Genomic DNA, 22,906 nt, shown 5'->3' with positions numbered 1-22,906 from the left:
GAAAAACCGGTTTCGGAGGGTCAAGCGCTCGAGCGAGCGATCGCACACACACCGGAACAATGACGACGTTAAGAAAAGGACTTGCGGTCATTAGACGCAATGGTCAGTTTTTCCTTTACTTTTGGGCAAACACAACGCAAACAATTCCAAAGTGAATAATGAAGAAAGAGAAAAAGGCGAATGGATAAAAGATTTAATAAAACCGATACGGAAACATGCCGAAAACTTTAAGATTGTGCACAATCTTATGGACAACTCATTAAAGAAAACGCTCGTTTTGGGAATAAACGACGCCGATGTTGGCTGCGGTGGACGAACAAAGAAGGGTGAGAATGTAAACTTGATTTTCTGGTTTCTTTGTCCATGCATCGGCTTTTGGTGCCCGAAAACAAAACACTGGACACATATTGATAGCTATTGCTGACCATTCAGCGCCCCTCCTTTTGTAAACAAACATTTTCGATACCGGATGATTGACGAACATGACGAAACACAAACGGAGAGAGTGAGAGCGATTTGTGTTTGAATTACACGGCCGGTATCTGTTGATTTTATACGTTGAACACATTGACGAAAGTTGCCCGATGAAAAGAGTATATCTTTGACCAGCTCGTATTTCATAGCATTCAAAGGGAAATGTTATTGATGAGAAATTGATTTTTTTTTAGATATTTAAGTTCAAATAAATTCCAATGAAAGTCTTTTATTTCTTATTCCTACCAAAGTTCCAGGTGACATCAGGCAAGTACCAAGAATGATTTAAAAACGCGAATTAAAATGCGATTTCTGCGAATTAAATCGTGATTCGTCAGAGATTCGCAATTCAACTTACAGAATTCGCAAAGAGGGATCAAACTCTTTCTCGATCAACTGAAATAAACCAAAAAATCTATCGCATAATCGCATTATTCATATCAACATTTGGGCACACGCGATAAAATCTTCGCATTTTTCCTCCGTTCAAAATCAAAGCATTTGGCAAGCATATATTTAGAATTAAATCTCTCGAATTGATATGACATGGTGTAAGATTTGCATTGCAAATCTGTATAAGCGATTCGCATAATGCGACTAGATAAATTTGCCCAGATTTTGAATTTATTAATGTCTTCAATCTCAAATGTGGCTTTCATTTCTCTTTTTCACACACGCAGCCGGTGGTGTGCGTAAAAAAGAAGCGAGTCCATCTAAAACTGCAGCAAAAACGCCAAAATTGATATAAATATATGGATGAAGCATTGAGTTGACGGTTTTTTGTGTTTGTTGAACATTTTGTTTCGTTGTAGCGCTTGTGTGCATGCCACGAACGAAACGAGTGTGGAGCATGGTAGTGTGTCTAATAAAAAGGCGAGTCGAGAAGCGAAGCGAAGCATAATTATGAGTTCATATCGTCGCATGTGTATTTGTTGTTGAACAATATGATATTATCTGATGAATATGCATAAATAAATTTTTTTGGCCCAATGAAAAATGAATTAAAGAGAATGGAGCGCACACATACCGAAGTGTGGAACTTTTCTACTGGCAATTGTCTGTGTACTATAATAATAATAATTTTCAAGAAATAATAATGAAACCAAACGAGAGAAAAAAAAACGTGGTGGAATTCCAAAAACTTATGCCATAAATAATGCGGCTATCAACTTTAAATTAGTAATTTTTGAAAGAACATAGAATGAGAGAATGATCTGTAGGCGGAGGTAGAAAAAAGTGAGCGAGAGAGAGAGAGAGAGAAAACCATTATTTAAAAAAAAAGAAGTTTACAGTGCATCGTCATCGTGTGCTATGGCTCACCAAAGAATTGAATAATCATCGTTCTTTTATTTGGGGTCTTTTGTGTGTTGTGTGCAGCGACTCTTTAATTCACTTATAAAATCGCCCCATATTTGTTCGAAATGGCTTGACTTTTTCGTCGTTCTCGGTCGCTGCTATGCTTCTGAGAGCAACGTCGTTGCCATCGTCATCGTCGTCGGTGCATCGCCGCTGATTTTTTGGCTCTTGGTTCGCATCGGAAAATGTGATTTATACATGTATGCATATCTAGTTATTAAATTGTCCTCCATTCCACGTATTTTCTAATTTCAACTTCCTCTCTTGAACAACTAACCGTGTTCCCATTGCTCATACAAATTTTCGGAAATTGCTTGCAAATGCATAGAAAATTTGGCTGTGCTCGGTGCATACAAACGAACGAACGAACGAACGGAACGAGAAGCGGGACGGTAGCGTGCGCGCATTTCATACACAGAAGTGCGAAATGCAATGCAAAACACAGCCACAGTCTCCTTATCATTACGCTTTGGCTGGTGCAGCTGGCGAAGAAAGAAAGCGAGCAAGCAAGTACAAAAAAAAATCTATGAAGCACACGGCATATAGCGAATACTGATATGAATTTTCAAGATGAAAATCTGCCACATAGATGATAAAAAGAAGTCTCTCACTCTCCGGGTCGCTTGCCGTGTCTTTCTTTCTCTCTCTCCCACCCGTTCTCACACTGTGTTTATATTTTATTTTACATTCATCGACTTTTACGTTATTATTATTTTGATTATGTATTATAAGTTTCTTTTCGGAAAATACGACGACGCTTATGTGCCGCCTCGGCACACGGACCGGCTGAACCAAGTGAAAAGTGAGTCAGAAAAAGTTGCACCATCGCCACTACCACCATTGACTCGAATGAGCAAAGCGAACGACCAGAGAATAGGTAACTAAATATTTACGTATTAAAATGATTATAAATCGCATAATATAAAATTCCCTCGGAATGGCTCGGTGGCTCGGTATTGTGTGTGTGTGTGTGCACGCTCGAAACTCTTCGAAATGCTCGTTAGAGAGTGAACACAATGAACTTTCTCCCTATATATATGGCGAAATGGCAGCAAGTGAAATGAGAGAATGAGAAAACAAGAGCACATATAATTTTTATACACACACCATCGGGTTACTTTTTCTACGATGCTGCTGCTGCTGCTGATGTTGATGCTGCTGCCACGTTCATATTTTGTGTATATGACATGAGTAAGAACCCCAAGAACTCGCTATATTTTCCTGTCTATTGCACGAGAAATTTAAATACATATTTTCTTATATACATAAGAAAGAATATCGCACAACGAGATCTCTCGTTTGCTTTGCTCGCTCGTTCGTTCGTTCGTTCGTTGGTTCATTGCTGAGAACGGGTCGGTGGAACGAGGAGGGGGCGCTAATGCACACACCATCTCTCGACGATTGTGCCTGTGTTGGTGAGTGTTTGTGCGTGTGCAAAGAAACGCTCGTTCGTTCGTTCGTTCGTTCACTCACTCGATGTCTGTGTGTTGGTGGCGCGCCTGATGAATGGCACCATGGAAAAATGGAAAAAAGCTATAAAAAAAATCCATCACACACCGAAGTAGCAAAACGAAGTTAGGAGGCAATCCTCAACGCAAACCAACCAAAATGAAAAAAATAATATCGGAGCGCCACACAAATGACTGCTGAAAGTAAAGTAATTCACGATAACGATGTTGACGATCTCACTCTTGTACTCTCTCGCGCATATCTTTCTCTATTTCAATTCATTCTCTTTCACGGTGTGTAAATAAAATGTGGGAGCGCGCGCGGCGCACGCAGATAGCGCGCTGAATTTTTGCGATTGCATATATTTACATCGAGTGCGCTATCTTTGCTCCGCTTCCTCTTGCTGCTTCGCCGTCTTTTGTCATCATCGTCGTCGTCGTCGTCGTCGTTATTGAGAGAATGAAAGTCGGAAAAATATCGAGGAGGAATGAATTAATGAAAAAATGCGCGCGCTCGTTCTCTCTCTCTCTCTCTGTCATACACGAAAACCAATTTTTTGACTCCTACTTTTCTTGATTATTATGTTTTTACCAAGTATACTGCTTTGTTCCACTCTCAAGTACTCATCACATTGAATTCCTTTTCGAGCCAACCATTGCGAACGAAAGACCGAGCGAGAGGTGAAGGAAGACTGAAGTGTGAAAAGGAAAAAGAGCGATTGAGATAAATGCGAGAAAGAGAACGAAAAGTAAATAATTTCAACAGACAAGCGGTAATATCCATTTTAAATAAATAACTATGGAGACAAAAGGACGCACATGAAAATGAAACGCAGCTTCGAAAAGAAAGCACTCCGATGCCGATGTTGGGGTGGAAGTAAAATAATAAATTACGTTTCCCGGAGAGTAAATGATAAGAAAGATTCATCATTCATTTCTCTCGCTCGTTCACGTCACATTCATATCGAAGCGCCTCAGCACAGATCCCGCACAATCGATAAACACCATAAGCCTTTTTCTATTTGCCCACTTTAAAATATATAGACGCAGAGAGAGAGAGAGAGAGAGAGAGAGAGAGAGTAGGTGGGTGCACGAATAATGAATGTATTAATAATTTTGCATTTATTTCGTATGAAACAAAATGAAATATCCGATAGGATGGAGAAAAAAAGAGGTGCTCGGGGCTCATTTTGAACGAATTGAATGACTCAAATTTGATGCGGCGCCATGCTATTCATTTCAGTTTGGATTTTTTTTCTGGCTTCATTCTTTCCAGTTCCAATGAGTTTTTACACTTTTTTGATTCAGTTTCCTTTCAGTATCGCCAAAATGAACTTTGTTCATTTCAGACATTTTTTTTTTTACTAAAAAAAAGTATTGAAAATGATAATTTTTACATTTTTTCTACTTTTTCTCCCTTAGAGGTTGGCGGATCATCCTTTCATCAGTGGTTTACTTGAATAGAACTCAGAATGAATCCGAATATGTTCACGTTATGAAGATGGCAAAGGTGACTACGGTCATTCACCCCGAAATGATAAATGGTAATAAAATTACAATGTCGATTAATAAAGAAATCCCACAAACGTTTGTAACACTTTAATTTTGTAGATTATTTAGCCTTAATAATAATTTTCACTTAAATTGACATTGATCGAATTTTGAATGTTGAATCTATCGTCGATTTTACAATCTCAGTCATCGATTCTTTTGACAACTTGATTTACGGCCCTGGACTTATTCAAGCGGCAAAAATGCACGACAGTATTGGCACTGACCATAAGGGATACGTACATTGCCCATCGGCACATATTCAAGGGTATTGTCAGAAACGTTGTTTCTGTAAAAATAGACAACGAATTCAATAATGTTCTAATCCATATAAAAATACCTACCTATAATGCGGCGCCACATCCCTTTGCTTCGAAAGATCAACTTTTTTTTCATTTGACAAACATTTAAATACTTCAAAGATAGGTTGATTAAAACGAAATTCTAAAAAAAAATGTCGAACAATTGAAAAATTTATATAAAATCTATGGCTGTATCAATGCGCCTGACTAGCATTCAAACAGTTTTCCAAACCTTTTACATCTACATGAAATGGTATTGGAAAGAAGATTGAAACTGTGAATTGAGTTTTTTTTTTCTCAAATAAACATCAATCCAAAAAAGGGTCAATCAAATGTTGTATTCATTTTAAAATAAATTTGAAGACATTTTAAGACAGTTACAGAATCAGACCATTAAAATATAACTCCGATCAAATATGAATGAATATTAAAATTCAAATCAAACATTTGACCGTTGAAAATAACGGATACTACGAATTTTCAGCTCGATATGACCGTTCGAATGGAAAAGAACATCCAAAAAATGAATTTATGCCATGTATCCAAAAATCCAGTGAATAAACATACAAACCCTTAGCAAACTGGATCGTAATTTACCCAAGAGTTGGAGTCTTGTTCGTTCTCCCGAGAGTTTTTGTATCATCCTTGCAAAAATAAGTAATCTAATGTTAAATTTTCTTTCATCGTTGGTATGAAAGAATTCCTCTCCGATAGGCAACACAACATTTCCGAGAGATAATTTATGCTATATGCTTGTAGTCATAGCCATAAAATCCATACGAAGAAGAATAAGTGTCGGGTATCAGTGTGTATAGATGGCGTTTTGTTGCCGAGACGAAAGCGAAGCGTGCAGCCGGAGTGAAGAAAAGAAGCGAGGGCAAAAGACAAGAATGTGAAAAACGAGATGGCAAAAATAAAACGAATTAAAATGGTTAAAAGAGAAAAGGGAGATAAAGTGGTTGCGGCGTATAAGGCGCTTATGCTCAACAAAATGCGCCAATCGTATAGAGAAAGAACACACTCACACATCCACACATCCAGCCACGTACACACACACACACATACACCAAACTTTTATTTTTCCCATCTTTTCTCGCTCGCTTTTTCTTTTTTGCCATTGCGACTCGTTCTCGATCTTATTTACCACCACCCTCTATAAAAAATATAAAGAAAGAACATGTATACATGGGCACAGGCTACAGCAGCGCGTGGAATACATGGTCTCGCGCACATAAGTCTATTGTATAAAGTATAATAGGAAAATTGTGAATAGCGAACACACACACAACACACGGTACTCTCTCTCTCTCTCTCTCTTCGTCTTTTGCTTCGCCTTTCGCCTTTCGTCTTTGCGCTTTATTCTTTTGCCGCTCTTTTTCCAAATGTGTGTTTTTGCATGCAAATGTAAGCATTTTACATATCAACATCGTTTCGTTCGCTCCTACCACGTCTCTCTACATACAGTTGCTTAGTCAAGGAGAACATGGATATTTCGCTTCTATTTCCCATCAGATGTTTATAAACACACACATGCACACATTTGACGCTAACTATGTTCACGACTTGTGTATATGGCAATAATAAATTCAATTTTCTCTTCTTTTCTTCGCTTTTGTACCGTCACACCGTTGCTGATTTTGCCTATTAAAAAATCCCATACCCCCTTTCAAAAACAGCGTACACACGCGACGATGATAATATAACATGGAAACGCGCATTTTTCAACGGAATTTAGAGACTCTGTGAAATTGAGTTTTTCTTTCAATTTTCTCAACAAAAGGAGGTAATTTCGAGATTTCCTACGCAATAATTGCCCGCATTCATCCGAACTTTTATACTCAAACATTTGAAAATGCGCAATAAAAGTCAAAAAACAGTCTAGTAGACTGAAAATATCAGAATATCGCGACATTTTTGATTTTGTTTTTTTTTCAGTTGAATGAATTTTTCGAATGGAAAGAATCTAACCACATGTAGGTAGGGCTTTTTTGCAAAAAAAACTTTCCTTATTGAAAATAAATTTTTTCGACTATACTAAACAACATAACTGCTTCATATTAAAAAGAGAAGTCTTTATTCGCATCCGCGACAAAATTTGTTAAAATGTAGGTAAAAATGAGTGTGCAAAAACACGGGAAATCCATGCGTATGAATGAATTGTAATTTTTGGTTACATAATCCAAGTTATCCTGTAACCGGTTTGATAATGACTCCATGACATTGAATTCACTCGTATTGCATAAATATTTACGTACACATATTTTCGCAAACAATGTGCAACAGAGTAAACAACTGTGAGTTATGAACATTGGCTGATGTGGTTTCATTCACAACTTTAGCGATGCCATTTTATAGCATCGTTTTAGACGTAAGTGTGCGTTTTTACATCCTTAAAAGTTGTTCTTTCCTCCAATTTCTTTGAAATTTATTATTTTATTCACTTTCATTATTCGAATTTTTTTTTTAAATCAAAAATTCTTCACTCTGCATCAGAAACGATAGGATTTAAATTAAATTTGAATTCTTTGCATTCTCCTTGCGAATGAATGGAATATTTTAAATTTTTTGAAAATTACATCGACAAATGAAATAGTTTCAATTGAAATATGTCGATTGGCTAATATTTTTCTTATCGAAATGAATTAGTTGTAACATTCCTCCTGAAGTTCGATATAAAAACGTATGATTTTTGCTCAATTTATAACATCGACATTCTTGATTTAGCGATTTTGCGTAAACTTCAATTTAATTCTTAAATCGAGATGAATTCAAGTCATTTTCGAAAGAAATACATGATCCCATATTAAGATTTAGAACAACCATTATCATTATATATTCAATTACACCATGTATTTCGTTCATTTTTGTTTCCATAGAAAATTCAACCCAATTTCGCATAAATTGAACCCACTCAATTATTACTGGATGTGTTCCGAAATTCATTACATTTTATTAGCGATGAAAATTTCATTTCATTTATGAGCGTTTGTAGTAAACGCAACTTTTTCGCCCGTGGCACTGTGAAGTAAACAAATATCACTTGGACAAAAATGCAAATATAAGAGCTTGCCGTCGGCATAGATACTTTGTAACCATTTTGATGAATACATATCGCACCCAACTCACGAACCGTATCTTCACCGGCATTTGAAGCGGTTGAATAGATCTCAAGTATTGAAACCGTCAAACAAACACCTATGTTAATTGGAATGAATGAGATATTTGTTTCAAACCTGACACAAAATCATGCGAACACACGCACAACCACAATACCCAAGATACCGTCTCGAAAAATGTTATGGCTTGGTTTCGAGGGACAATTAATTTTTGATTAGAAAATTTTATTCGAACAATGAATTTCTAGTCAAGGTTAGCTAATAAGTGTTTTGAAGCTTTATTTATTACCACTTTGAAGCGGAAATATCCAACAAAGTAGGTAAAAAAAGGTGCTCAAGGTCCATTTCTAGTGAAATGAATGATTTCGATTTAATGCCATTCATTTCATTCCGATTAGAGAATAATTCGAAAGAATTAAAATGATTGAAAAACTTGATATAAAATTAATGCCTTGACCGAAACAATTGACAAACGTTCAAAAAAAATTTCAAAACATTTTTACAATGAGATGGGAAATATGTTTTTTTTTTCATTTTGAACTCGTTTTCATTACAAGTTATTCAAGGAAAACATTGAAAGTTGGTTCCATGGCTACGATTAGTGGATTGGTAGACTGAACGGATACATACTCGCTATTATCAATAGTGTCCATTTCACTTAAGAGATTGAAAAAGAGACTTTTCCAATTGAATTGATGCTTACGTCTATCCGATTAAATGAGTCATCTCTTTTTCCGTTTTCCTCTCTCATTTTTTTTTACTAAAAAAATTATTTTCTTCAACGCACAAAAATGAAGCGTTCAAATTTTGCATTGAAATCGTCAAATATTCACATCACACGCCATCTATTGCGATTAGTATTTGTCACATAAGTGATTTCTCCGTATATACAAGACGAAGAAAACTTGTGTTCGTATTGAATGATTTTCCAAAAATGAGTTTAAGATTTTGGCAAGTAAAGTAATATTTTAATATGCCAAAAGAAATGTTCGCTCGTAAATATTTCCATAGCTAGAAAATGAAATAAGTGTGTATGTATATAAATGAGTTTTGGTGTGTGTATGAATGTGGCGTTCAATCATACTGCGACGCAAATGTTGAGACAAAACGGCACAATTAAAACCGTGATTTGAATTCTTACGAGTGGCGGCGGTAGTGATGGTGGTGGTGTATTCTCTGCTAGCGAATATATTCATAATTTTTTTCTATTTTTTTCTTCCATTTTCTTCGAGCACACACAGTGGGTGACGTTCGTTTTGGCAAATTTATATAATAGTTCTTTAATTGCGTTCAATGCGTTATTGTTATTATCATGATTTTTACTAGCTCTGTCGTTTGCTGAGCGTTGTCATCTATATCGATATGTGCTCACGTAATCGCTATATTCCAAATGATAAATTCTAGCCGCTCTTTTCGCTGAAGCTGGTGCTGTTGTTGTGATAATTTCGAAGAAAGTCATTTTCTTGCATTATTAGTTGTCATTAAGTTAATACCTATTTCGAGTCCCTCACAAGAGCGAGTGTGTGTGTGTGTAGTTATGATTTTCAGGCATTGAAAATCACCTGATCACACACAAAGCCCATCTTATATTTTATTGCAGCTACAACAACAGCAGCAGCAGCAGCAGCAAAAATAGCAGCATTACGACCAAATGTTTTACGACAACATTTAGACAGTCGATGAAAAATTTTCCGTTGGAATTTCGATGTAAGAGTTTGCTTTCACTTTTCACATGAATTTGATTATTTTCAACCAAAACTTAATGGCCATTTATTCCATTTTTTTTTTAATTGCTCAGAATTATCCGACCAAGTTCACTGAAAAATTTTACTATTTTGATTAAACGTTCGGTTTGTTTGGTATCAAATGTGAGTTTTGGCAAAACGAGAAATACAAATTAAATGAGTTGATTTTAGCACAACAATAGCAACAGCAATGAGAAGTATTTTTGGCCACATGCAAGAACAAATTCGAGAGAATGTTTGCCATCGACGAGAAATGCTTGGTATTTCGGAGGAATGAAAGTAAAAGTCAATTCTAAGCCTGTACGATGCGATGATATTCTCTGGGGCTGCCAAAGCTAGAGACCGAGGGAGAGAGAGAGCGACGGCCTGCACCATTGTCGAATTCAGTGTGTCGAAAATTTGTTGAAGGTCAAATCAAATCATTAATGCAAAATCACAAACTACAATATTAAATTCATTACCGCCAGTGGTGTGTACATGCAATCGATGCAACCGAGTGGCCAGCAGCCGGAGGATCGATCGTCCAACCAACAGACACGAGACATTGAGAAAGAAAACGCACCATTTGAACTTGTGAGAACCGGTCCGTATTATTATCATGTGTGTGATGGAACCGAGACAAAGAGAAAATGTGACAGACCGAGAGCGAGAGAGAGAGAGACAGAATTGGTGTCAGATAGAGAGAAAACAGAAGTGATAGAGAGAGTGCATTGTGAAAATGCGCATTTACATGCATGCAATGCAAATGTGATTGTTTTAAAGTAGATAGTAGGTCTGTACGATGATTTCCAAAATTGTCGCATGAGACAAAATCGAATGTGTGTAAGAAGCCGGTTTTGACTGCTGCATCTCGACAATGGCAACAATGTGCGAGAGAGAGACACAAACACATAGTGAGAGAGAGAGAGAAAGATCCAAAATTGTTCGAAAAGAAAAAAAAATGAGTGAAACGTCAGCCAAGCGAAGAGCAACATATTCAAGTTCATCGTAAACAAGGTATATATTTTGGGTGTGTTGGTTGTACTCTCGATGTGCAAAATGTGTATTCTCGGAATCAGTACCATTGCCAAATATTATACGATTAATTCGGAGGATATGCTTGGCATATGTTTCTGCAATGAAATTTACACGTTTTACTCCCTTGCCGCCGTCGCCACCACCATCATCATCATCGTCGTCGTCGTCGTCGTCGTCGTCGTCGTCATCATCATCGTTGTCGTATGCGGAAAATGGCAATGATTTCGGAATGTATGTGCCTCGGCACAGGCACCAGTATAATCAGCGTGCGAAAGCAAAACGAGGAACCAATCTCTCGTGCTCTCGATGGGAAATACAACGTGTTGATAAGCCGAAATATAGCACATTTTATGCCATACACATACCGACCACAACCAGAACCCAAATGATTTGTGCAAGTGTACAGTTTTAGGTCACTGACCATTTTCAAAGCATCTAACCTTGCTTCGGATGATGGCTGCTATTTTGACTGTGACTTCTCTCTCTCTCTCTTTCTCTCTCTCTCAGCTGCAAACACAGCCCAATTCGAAAAATACACATTCGTCGTCGAGCCGAACCAAAACCGATGCAACTCCTTGTGTGCATGTGTCAGCGAATTTTCGGAAAGCATAATAATATTATGACGTTGTCTCTCTATATAGATTCCTATTGCTGTCTCCCTGTGTGCATAGATGTGTATGCAAAACGTTTGCAAAATTAAAAATATCTCTCGAATGTTGTTGGCATCGAAATCAATACGTAAACAAGCAAACATACAGACATGCAACAATCTTCACTCTCTCTTGATGGGATTTATAAATGATGCATTCTCGTGGTGACCTTATGCATCCATTCAACTAGAAATGATACAAACAGCAAAATGTATGCCATCTTTTGTTACCTATTTCTATCTCACTTTCGCTCAACCATTTCGCCCATACATCTCGTTTGCACACAATTTTACTGTTGACATCACAAGGCCGTCGTCGTCATCGGTCTCATGTCCACATTCAAATTCATTTAATCACACGTCATATTTAATAGGGACAACGACTTTTGCCACTTCGATCTTCTCCGCATCTCTCTTTCGCTACATCGCAACACTCTTGATTTTCGATTTCACTTTGGCACAACATTTTCCTTTTTTCGGACGGAATATTCATAGGTTAAACCGTAATTTGTTTACATTTAATGGAAACGTTTGAGTTATTGTTTGGTGCTTGTTTCATTTTGAACGGAACATTTTCTTCTCTTTTCTTTTGTCTTTTTTCGTATTTGATATTGATCGAAATTTTTCAGTGGAGAATATTGTTAAAACATCAAAAGAATTTTGCAAGAAAATGTTGATCGGAAAAGAAACGAAGAAAAAATTCTGTGCAAAAATGTGCGACCGTGAAATTTTCTGAGGTGAATATGCGTAGTTTCGCGAAGTTTGTTATAAAAAAACAATATTTTCCCTTCAATCGAATTATTTTCTTTCGAATAAAAATGACTGGTTCTTCTTTGACCGAACGGATAGAATGAAATTGATTCTTCGATTTCCGTTTGTGTCAGACACCTAGTTTCTTGTCAAGAAAATGTGAAAAGTTGTCCAATGTCTTGTTTTGTCTGGAAACAGTTCTTTTGTGAAGAGTTGGTCATTTCGGCTAGAATAATATTCGAGACAGACCGTTCTGTTTGCGTTACAATATAAATTCGTTTGGTCATTTGAAACATTCGTTAGCCGTAAAAGCCATTGAAATATAAGTCAAAGATTGATTGAGGCAACGGCAAAGATGACATCGTTCTCCTTTCAAGACTTGATTTTTTGTTTGCTTTCTTCTCGTATTTTCGTTCTGCCTTTTGATTCCGATCTATTTATTTCGATTAAAGACACCGTAGACAGATATTTACTTACATATAGGAAAAACCGGTTCTTTTAACAAAAAAGGGGAAAGTTGGGCAATTCCAATAAAACACTTAAAATCGAATTGTATCTTCAATTCAAGGTGGATTAACCATGCAGGTAGGTAGCTAAACATTGTTTCCCAAGGAAGTTCCCTTCTATAGCGATGACCGGAGCAATGATTTTAATGAATAAACGGAACCTCGGTATTTTATTGAAAGAAATCTTGAAATTGGTGTAATTTTTTTTCGTGTCAATAACAATTCTTGACCAGTCCAGTTCGACTGTCTAAGACGTTTGCAAAAAGATGACCTGAAACCTGTTTTTGTGATGATGTTCGTGTTTTAACACCGCCAAAAGGAAAATAATAGGAGAACAAACGTATCTTTTTATTTTCTCATGGTCAGTCGATGGATTCCGGTTTAGTACAAAATCCTTTTTATTGTCCGATTTTATTCCTCTTTACATTTGATTCTCAACGCAAAATTAAAGTAGATGAGTGCCACTCTTTTTATTACTCACCTTTTGCACGGAGTCTTTTGATTCCATGACATTATAGAAAATGTCGAAAACAACTGCAGTTAATTTCATCCCAATTCGACTATCGTTTTCTTTTTTTTATCTTCAAAATCAACATTTCGAATATTGATGGCGTTTCAAAGTAGAAGAAGAATGTATGTGAAATTCAATTATTCACCAGCACTGAAAAAATATTCATCAGAAATGTTCATACTATGAACTTCATAGGTAACACCGTCTGAATGATTAAAACTAGAAGTTATTTTATTTATATTTCTTTCTCGAATTTGTTTATTGACGAAATCATAAAAAATACATTTTCTTCACATGTTTATAACAAATTAATTTTGAATGACCTAATTACCTTTTCTCGGCTAATTTTTTTTAATGAATCAAAGTCAAAGCGAGTCCATATGCGGCTATATTTTGTACCAGCAAAGATGATTTTGCCGACGGAATGCAATTTCCCAGCAAACCATCGTCTTTTCCTGGCGTTCTATGCTTCAACATGACTTTTAATTAAATTGTTCTGAAACTTCAATGAGAAAATAAAAATTATAAAACAATTTGATATTGGTTTTGTAGAAAATTTTGATGATTTCCAATCAATAATAAGGTGCATGTAAAATTTCAATGAATATTCGACAGAAAACATTAAAATTGCATCGGTTTGAAAAAAACTTGTTCAACAATTCTACTAAACAAAAGTGGATAAAAGATAAAGGTTGTCGAAATATTAAAAATATTTCCCACAATTTGGCCCAAGAAAATTTATGAAGCAAATTATAGTAAAAATAGAGATTCGGCCGTCTACTGTTGAGCATAGCGCTCCTATTATTGACTAGCAAAAGGATTTTCAAATATTACATTCAACCATCAATTGAATGAAATGCTCTCAGGTTGAACTTTATACGCGAAGAGGGGTGAAAAAGCGACGGATCACATACGAAATGTGCGTTGCCATCTAGTGGAGATACGTTCAAGTACAAGCTACACATATGCCAAGCTATGGGAAAAAAGTTCACATTCGGTTCGTATTAGAATTTAGCATCTGAAGCTTTTTGACATCGGCTGAAGATTGTTCAATGGAAAATGTGCTGTTTTGTTAACAAAAAAATAATAAGCAATGACTTTATTGAATATTTAGTAACACAAATGAAAACGAATAATGAAATTCTGACTATAATTGGAATGAAATGAAATTATTTTTTAAAAATGTAAATTTTCGTGACTCAATTTGCGATGTTTAAATATCTCTGTCACTTAAAAGTTAATGAAAGCTTTCGTACGAATGAAATTGTAATTATAACCAAATGACTTGTTTCGAATATTTCCACGTGATTTTTGGCCATGCAGACACTTCATATTGGCCGACACAATTTTGATTTGTGTCCAAATTAGTCGATTAAATTAATTAAATCGAGACGATAACGACGTAATATCAAAAATTAAGCACCATTGTCCCATCCATTATTGAGTAATGGCATGATTCGGTTTGTTTTTGTAATGGCATCATTAAAATCAATGAATTTTTGTATCAATAATCCACTTCTTCTGCTTAAGATAATCAAATAATTTCGAAAATTAACCCAAATTTTCCACCGATAATGGCGCTAATGGATATTTATTTGTGTTAAAGCTCTTGGTTTTAAATAATGAATGTCCATTTCGAGTAAAAAAAAACTTTGTCATTTTTGATGAAAAGTTTTTTTTTTTTAATTTTGAGATATTCGAATTTGGTTGGTTGATGATAATTATCACCTCTATTAATAGAGAAATACACTGAATATAATCTAAGCAAATACAATGGAATTTCAACAAATAATCTTGCAATTTTCTATGATCAAAATAAAAACAAATTTGAAATAAAATGTAAATTTACAAGAAATCTCATACAATTTCTGAATCTGTTTGCATAAATCAATCTTATTTATGAATTTCCTTAAAAAGGTCTTTTGCACCATTTATTGCTTGACCAGCAACAAATTGTGAATCTTTCAAAACAATAAACGAAACTTTTGAACGATATAAATTTCATTATGGCCGTTCATAAAGTCGAGGTAAGGAAATTAGATTTATGGATCTATTTATATTAATTCAGTGGTCAAATGGAGTGTTGACGGTTGAATGCATGCACTCGTTCACATTTCAGTGGCTAATTAGGATGGGAAAGTTCAGGAAATACAATTTTAACTCACTTTGTTACTTTTGCAACCGTTGAGGTTCGCCATCATATAGGTTAAACTCTTCGGAATGAAATACACACGATGCATGCTCCATTCTAATGATTGGCCGTAAATTACATAAAAATTAAATTCATTTTCTAAAGAGGGACAAAATGGAATGGTAGTCGTTGATTGGCGAGAAGAGGCAAAGAGCTTTTTTATTCGACAATTCGAAAAATCGTTTGAAACTCTCTATGCCCTATGAACAATCTTGTTTAATACAAGTGAATGAATTCTAGAAATTGACATAAGAAAATGTTGACAAAATATTAAAAGTAAATAATTGGCTCCAGTCGAGATCTATAGCCGTTGAGTTGAATTTTTTTATTATTTTTTCACTGATGGCATTTATGGCATTATCGCGGTGAATGGGTTAAGTAGAAAAATTTGATTGCCAAATTTATGATTGAAATAAAAAGAATTACATTTGTAATCCCAAACTTTTCCGTACGATTGTCCGTACTTTTGGTTTTTTTTCAATATTTTTGAAAAATCGGTCACTTAAGTCAAAAGTTCGACAATTTTGTATGGGAGGTACCCGTAAATCTATTCTGATTGGCTTCAAACTTTCAGAATCTTATTTTTCTCCCAAAACCCAAGAAAGTTTGAAGCCAATCGGAGTCGATTTACGGGTACCTCCCATACAAAAGTGTCAATTTTTTGAGGTTTTTCTTAGGGAAAGTACCTCTGGGTGAAATCGAAAATGGCTCATCTTCGAACAAATTGTACTTCATTTTTCCACGAATAAATGAAATTCATTTATTTAGATAAGTTATCTAAAGGCTCTCGGAAATCGCCAATGTTGCTTTTGCCTAAAACGTCAATGTAATTAGCAGCATTGACGTTCTACTGACTTTAACCCTCTAATGCATTAATTTTTCCCAGTACTCCCAGTACTGGTACTTGGTTGATTTTTGGCCATAGATAATTGAGAAAATATTCATAATCCTGGATTCCTCATGGTTTAGTCAGAAAATGCGATTGACATAAATCAGAGAACAATCAAATCCATTGTTTAAAAGTGTCAAAAATGTGTCTAATTTGGAGTTCGAATAATTTATTTAGTCAAATTTTTGTTTTTGCACACATTTTTGTTTATAACTTTACAATCACACTACATAGACAAATATTGCGAAAGACAAAAAAAAAGAGAAAACATTGACGAATAAAAATTCTCTTCGAAGCAATATGATCCGATGTACGGTTTACGTTTTACAGGCGTTCAAATGTTGCCCGTCTAGAGGCGGTTGTATGCATTAGAGGGTTAAAGCATTGAAATATCAATTGCTTTGACGTTCTTGGCACAAATTTCCGAGAGCCTTTATTAAATTGTTTTACTTTTTCGAAAAAATCATTCCACCATTCAAGTGATTGACATATACGATGTCAGCGGTATGCTGAAATGTTTGTGGCCTTCCATTTATTTTTGAATTAATAGCAAGTTGTAGCGCTAGCGTGTCTTAACCCAAATCGCCGACGTGTAAAATAATTTCTGTTACGAAGATGATCATGCGATAATGTGGGTTATATTCGGATGGCTAAATATATGTTTCAAATCGTTATCCAACAGCTTTCAAATTTTTGACTTGCATTCCGTAAAAAATTTGTGAAATCCTTGAATTTGAGACATATTTTCCACATGGTAATCCACATATTGTATACAAATTGTAGAGCGCCGTCCAAAAAATTCAGTACTAATTGGTATGATTTCGCAATATTTCACAATATGTCAAAACCCTTTACGGCTGATTTTGCTATTACAGCTGGTTTTGCCGTCATTTATGGACGGTGCTCTACAATTGTTCAAAATCTGACATTAATTGATAATTTCGTTCTAATTTTTAGATTCTAAACTAATTTATGTAAAATTATCGGAGCGTTATATGAAAACCTGACTGAAATGTGATCCTAAATTGAAGAATACCATGTAATTTCAATCAATTAGTCATTATTTTTCCAACGATCACTGATCAAATAAACTTATTAGATATGTTTACCCTAAGAAAAGTACAGTTTGATTGAACTTACTGCTTCTGGATGTAGTATCTGCAGTTTGGCTTATAAGTTGAACTCGCCAGAAACTGCAAAAAACAAATAGAAAAAGAAATTGTATCGATATTTTTCAAAAAGTCACTGAATAAATAATTGAAATGCTCATGGTTCAAAATCCTACATCAATTGTTTCGCACAAAAGATTCTTTTCGTAAAATCGTTTGTCTCGTCCATCATCATACGTCTCGAGTTAATAATCAAAACCAAAAATAATGCTTTGCTCTGCGAAAAAGGTCTTTTGTTATTGGCTGCTTCGTTGTTTGGCTAAGCCAACTGAAGTGTAAACGATAGGGATGTTTCAAAGAAAAACCAACGAAAAAAAGAGAGCCCGTTCGTATTCGTTGCACTTAACAGCGTCGATGAAATGGGATTCTTTCGGTGGCGTGCATATACGGTACATATATATAGACACACATATATCGGTGGCGCGTACACGTTAACAAACCTTTTTGCGCTTGAAATGAGACGTATTTGATGGTGATGGTACATTTTTTTTCGGTGTGTTTCTCTGTTCGAAAACTCAAGCATTCAAAACTGAGGGAAAAAATGCCGCCGCTTTCTTCCAGAGTCTTGCCCTAAGTCACGCCCATCGTGAGCAAAGAAACGCCTTAAAATTAAACTTATCTTATCCTCAACGAAGGCAACTCGATGGGTAAAAAAAGCACATCTATTCACATGACAACGAAGGAAAAGCAATATGATAGAAGAAAACCGCAGGCAGTAAATAAAAAATGAGAGTGAACGATGAAGGAACAAACGAAGAAAGAACGAAAAGATGGAGAGAGAGAGAGAGAGAGGAAAAAATGAAACCCAAAGCAGCAGCAGCAGTGACGACAACGAGTGAAGCAAGAAGAAGAAAAGGGTTTCGCAATACGATGCGGAAAAAAACCTTTTTACAATAAAACGCACACACAAAAGCAAGAACTGGAGCCGGCAGCCATTCAGTAGCAACAACAGCAACAGCAACTCAATCGACCCCAAGTGGAAGAAAGTTTGCACATTTCATATGAGGGTTCGATTCGCCTTACAATTTTGACTTTATATTTTGGCTTGTATATGAGAAATGAGCGAGCAAGTGTGTGTGTGTGTGTGTATGCAAACGTCTTCAAAAATTGGGATAATATGTTTTACTATCCGATGAAGTATTTAAATTTCTTCAAGCATCGCCATATTTCCTCGTTTCATGCTACGATCAAAAGACTCACTCTCTCTCTCTCTCCCTCTCTCTCTCTCTCTCTTTCTCTTCACACATTTTACGGTCGACGTTGCGATTTATATAAAATTTTTGTGTCTCTTTCCCTCGAAAACGGAATATTTTCAATTTATTTAACGGTAGTTTCTTCACGGTTTGACAAACATACACACCCAGCACCGTTTGCGTGTGTGTGAGTGTGTATACAAACGGCATTGACTTGAGTCTTAAAGAAAATGCACGAACGAGGAAAATTCGAAAGGAATAAAACGTATATCATTCTCCTGTCTCGGATGTGTGTTTACCATTTTCGGCAAAAGGAGATATCTGTGGCAGAGGATTTTATCCAATTTCCCAAATGTTTTCCCTATCCCCCTTGTTCCGTGTATTCATTTTACACCATTCACATTCTACCTCAGCCGAAAATCCGTCGTTTATTTGCTTTCGACTTTCTCTTTTTCCTTATTTCCTTCATCATTTACCATGCACCCGGTTCTTGAATGCGCTCTTTACACTCACACGTGTGCACACACACACACCGACAACCGAAAAACGGAATTATGGAAATAAGCAGATTTCAAGACATTTGATTGATTCGCTTAAACCAAGTAGCTATATCATGGAATCGGCTCTTCGTTTTTCTTTTTCATCCGTTATTCTTCCATCGTAATGCTAACGTTGGTATTACAAAACAAACTTTCGCACATGGGATTCATTTCGCCTCATGGGATTTCCTTCAAATGCCATTTCGTCCTTGTTCAAACATTTACGCAGAACAATCGAAAATGAATGGTCACACCAGGTGCAGCAACTTTTAACATAGCATCCAGATAGCTCAATACGTAAAAAAGTTGAAGAATGCCCTAGGATCATAGTTGATTGGAGAAGACGAGGAAAACCGATCTATTTCATCACTGAATTTGTTCCAACCAGCAATATTTTATCTTATTGAAGTTGAAAGCATCTTTTTTGTATTCGAACGCTTTGAAAAAGCTTGGCTTGTTTGAGAAAAAAAAAGTCATCTAGCTATGAATGTCAATATCCAACATGTCTTGAAGTTCTAGAAAAAATATTCGATATTGAACATGGCTTTGTAAAAGTCATGTTTGATATAGAGAGAAAATTGTCCAAATGTGTTTACAAATTTCTTGGAGTCTTGACTTGAGTTTTGATTTCTTTCCACCGCTAAATTACTTCTTTTTCCACTGTATATTGATGAGTTTTGTTCAATTCTCCATGAGTATTCAATGCATCTTATTTTGTATGTTTGAAAAATGTTTTTGGATGGCTCAGCATCTCAGCATTTCGTATGCAGCGGATATATCCCAGTATATCGACAACTCAAGTCACTGTATAAGTGGCGTGCGCTGATATGCTCACTGCTCAGCTACATCGATTACATACAAACAGAGAGTTTTATAAACAAACAAAGAGCGCAGAGTTTGTGTGTAGTCGATGTAGCTGTGCACATCAACGCACGCCACTTATACAGTGGCTTGCGTCGCCGATATGCTGGGATATATCCGCTGCATACGAAATGCTGAGATGCTGGACCATCCGAAAACGTATGTTTGATGGTTTCATATTTTCAACTTTTTCTTCTCATTGCATTTTTCAAACTGAAAATAATTTAAAGAAAATGAAAACTCGTTTTTTTTTCAACTCATCAATTGTAATGAAGTAAACGGCCAACCGGTCTTAATTGAGCAACTCACTTGTGTTTCATTTCGTTTAATTCAATAATTCGATAATGAAGTGTGAACATGAAAAAATGGTGATGGTGAAAGGTCATTATGTTCGCATGTAATTGAATCGCAGTATTTTTCGAATCGTGTAAACTTTATTTGAATAAATTGGAACGAATTGGATAATTCAATGGAATGACATTGACCAAAAATCAAGTTAAAATTGAAATTCGCAACAAAATGATGCATTTTTTTGCAATTCACCGAAAAAATGGGTTGTAATTCATTAAACGCATTTGTTTTCATTTATTGCATGGTTATTTATTTTATAATTCTCATGTTAAATTATTAAAAAAAATGATTCCCTTTTTCCTTTAATTTATGTTTGTATTAAAATATGTATATATTGTTAACCGATGTAATCGTCAAATCTACGTTGAAATTGTGGAAAATTTTACGATTTGAGCGCATGTAACATTATATTTCTCTTAAAATTGTCGAAGACCACCTATGAATTATCGGGTGGTGCAGCCACCGCCAACCAAAAATATTACAATGGCTCGGCCACAGTATTCCCATCCGGATGTGGTGCCGCCGTCTTTACAAACGTGCACATGACACAATGGTGTCCCACGAGTGCCGGGCGTGTGGAATGCGACGATAAATCGATTTGTGCAGTGGTCTCTTACATTCAAAAAAGCACCCGATTCTTTTCTTGGTTGAATTCGACGTCCGTTTTTGTAAAATTTTCTACCGCTCGATAAGCTTACGATAAGAAATGCTTGAAATTTTTTATTTAGTGACATTTTAAACGCAATGAAGATATTTTGCGTCCAAATTTTAAGCATTTCGAATACATTTTCAGGCATTTACTTCAACTGAAACACAATTCTTTCCGAACATTTTACATGCTTTTCTACTTGGTCACGGTTATTTACATAATTGTGACATGAATTTGACAATATGTGTTTTAATGAATAATTCGATTTTGGAACCCTCTGCGGGATTTATGGTCAACCAACCGGAATAAAAAAGTGCGTAGAAGCGCTCGAATGTTTTTTTTCTCGGTTGATTGAATCCGTTTTTTTTGCAGAGAATTTTCATTTTCCACGATAAAAGAAAATTGTGGTGAAAATTAAAATTATTTTTAAGATCATCCATTCCAACAAGAAATTATGTGTGAAGAGAGGAAAGGCTCTCGGAAATTTGTGCCTAGAACGTCAAAGCAATTGACATTTCAATGCTTTAAACCCTTAATCACATATCGGTTCCTAAAGTAACCAGATACGCCAGACGCTATAGCTATGAAACCACTGAATATTTTTGCATTCTTGTTTGTAAACAAATGTGGGGAATTGAACTAGCTTTCATTTGATACTTTACAGGCTACAATTGGTTAGCTGAATGGAAAGTTTTTTCTGTTCATGTACTGCTGTAAAAAAATGCGAAATTATAGCAGAATTCCACATTTTTCCTCCTCTTATCTTGTGGGTTCGTACATTCTGTTTTCAATTGTCAAATTAGGACTCGTAGGATCAAAACACATCAATTTGACTTTCTGCATCATTAGTTAAATGAAATTTAATTTTTTCAAGCTTTTATAGTGATTTGACACTTTTGACTCTTTTCCGATTTTCTCGACAAATACGCAATTTTTCAAAAATCTAAGTATGAGGTTTTTCTCCATTTATCGTGGCATAAAACATATATCAAAATGATTCAAAAACAAAAAATTGTGCATCAACGGGTTAAGTCAGTAGAACGTCAATGCTGCTAATGACATTGACGTTTTAGGCAAAAGCAACATTGGTGATTTCCGAGAGCCTTTCAAGTTACAGATAATTGGTGCCATCTCAATGAAGGTCAAGCTTTCTTTGAGTAAAAGTAATAATGATGAATTCGAAGAATTTGTATTCACTAATAACTGTAATTCAGAATTATTTATGAAAATATTTTGCTTTTTTTCATAGTTTCCATTTCATACAAAAAAGAATGAAATTTTTTTAAATTTCTTCATCCATTCATCCATTCTTGATATTTGAAACCATTTATCAAAATGTTGATGAATTCAACACATTTCAATTGGACAAACTCTCATGTTGGAATTGCGATTCAATGTGATACGTTTGAAACTGTTGAAAAAATATTTATTAACCCTCTAGTGCGTACAACCCGAGGGGTAAATCACTATTTGAATTACTTTTCAAAACTATCAAATTACTTTTTCTATTACTTTTTGGCACGCTATTACTTTAGTAAATTACGACATTAACGTCTAAAACGTTGGTTTTGAAATACCAAAAGATATAAAATTGAGCTTGAAGTATGTTTTAGTTGAGTATTTCTAAGGTATAAATTAA

General features: G+C 35.5%; 1 long non-coding RNA gene across 1 annotated transcript; it reads right to left on the bottom strand.

The window, feature by feature from the left end:
• Positions 1-4,843: 4,843 nt before the first annotated feature.
• On the bottom strand, positions 4,844-5,346 carry LOC129575277 (uncharacterized). Its single transcript, XR_008688784.1, has 2 exons — positions 5,174-5,346; positions 4,844-5,118 (listed from the first exon to the last, which is right to left on the bottom strand). It is a non-coding gene; the product is annotated as an uncharacterized LOC129575277 (long non-coding RNA).
• Positions 5,347-22,906: the final 17,560 nt, after the last annotated feature.

Source organism: Sitodiplosis mosellana, unplaced genomic scaffold (genome assembly GCF_009176505.1).
Source record: "Sitodiplosis mosellana isolate CC-2019 unplaced genomic scaffold, AAFC_SMos_1.0 Smas_scaffold_6166, whole genome shotgun sequence".
Classification (NCBI taxonomy): domain Eukaryota; kingdom Metazoa; phylum Arthropoda; class Insecta; order Diptera; family Cecidomyiidae; genus Sitodiplosis; species Sitodiplosis mosellana.
Note: the sequence above shows the minus strand (reverse complement) of the source record. Positions and strands in the feature narration are given on the sequence as shown.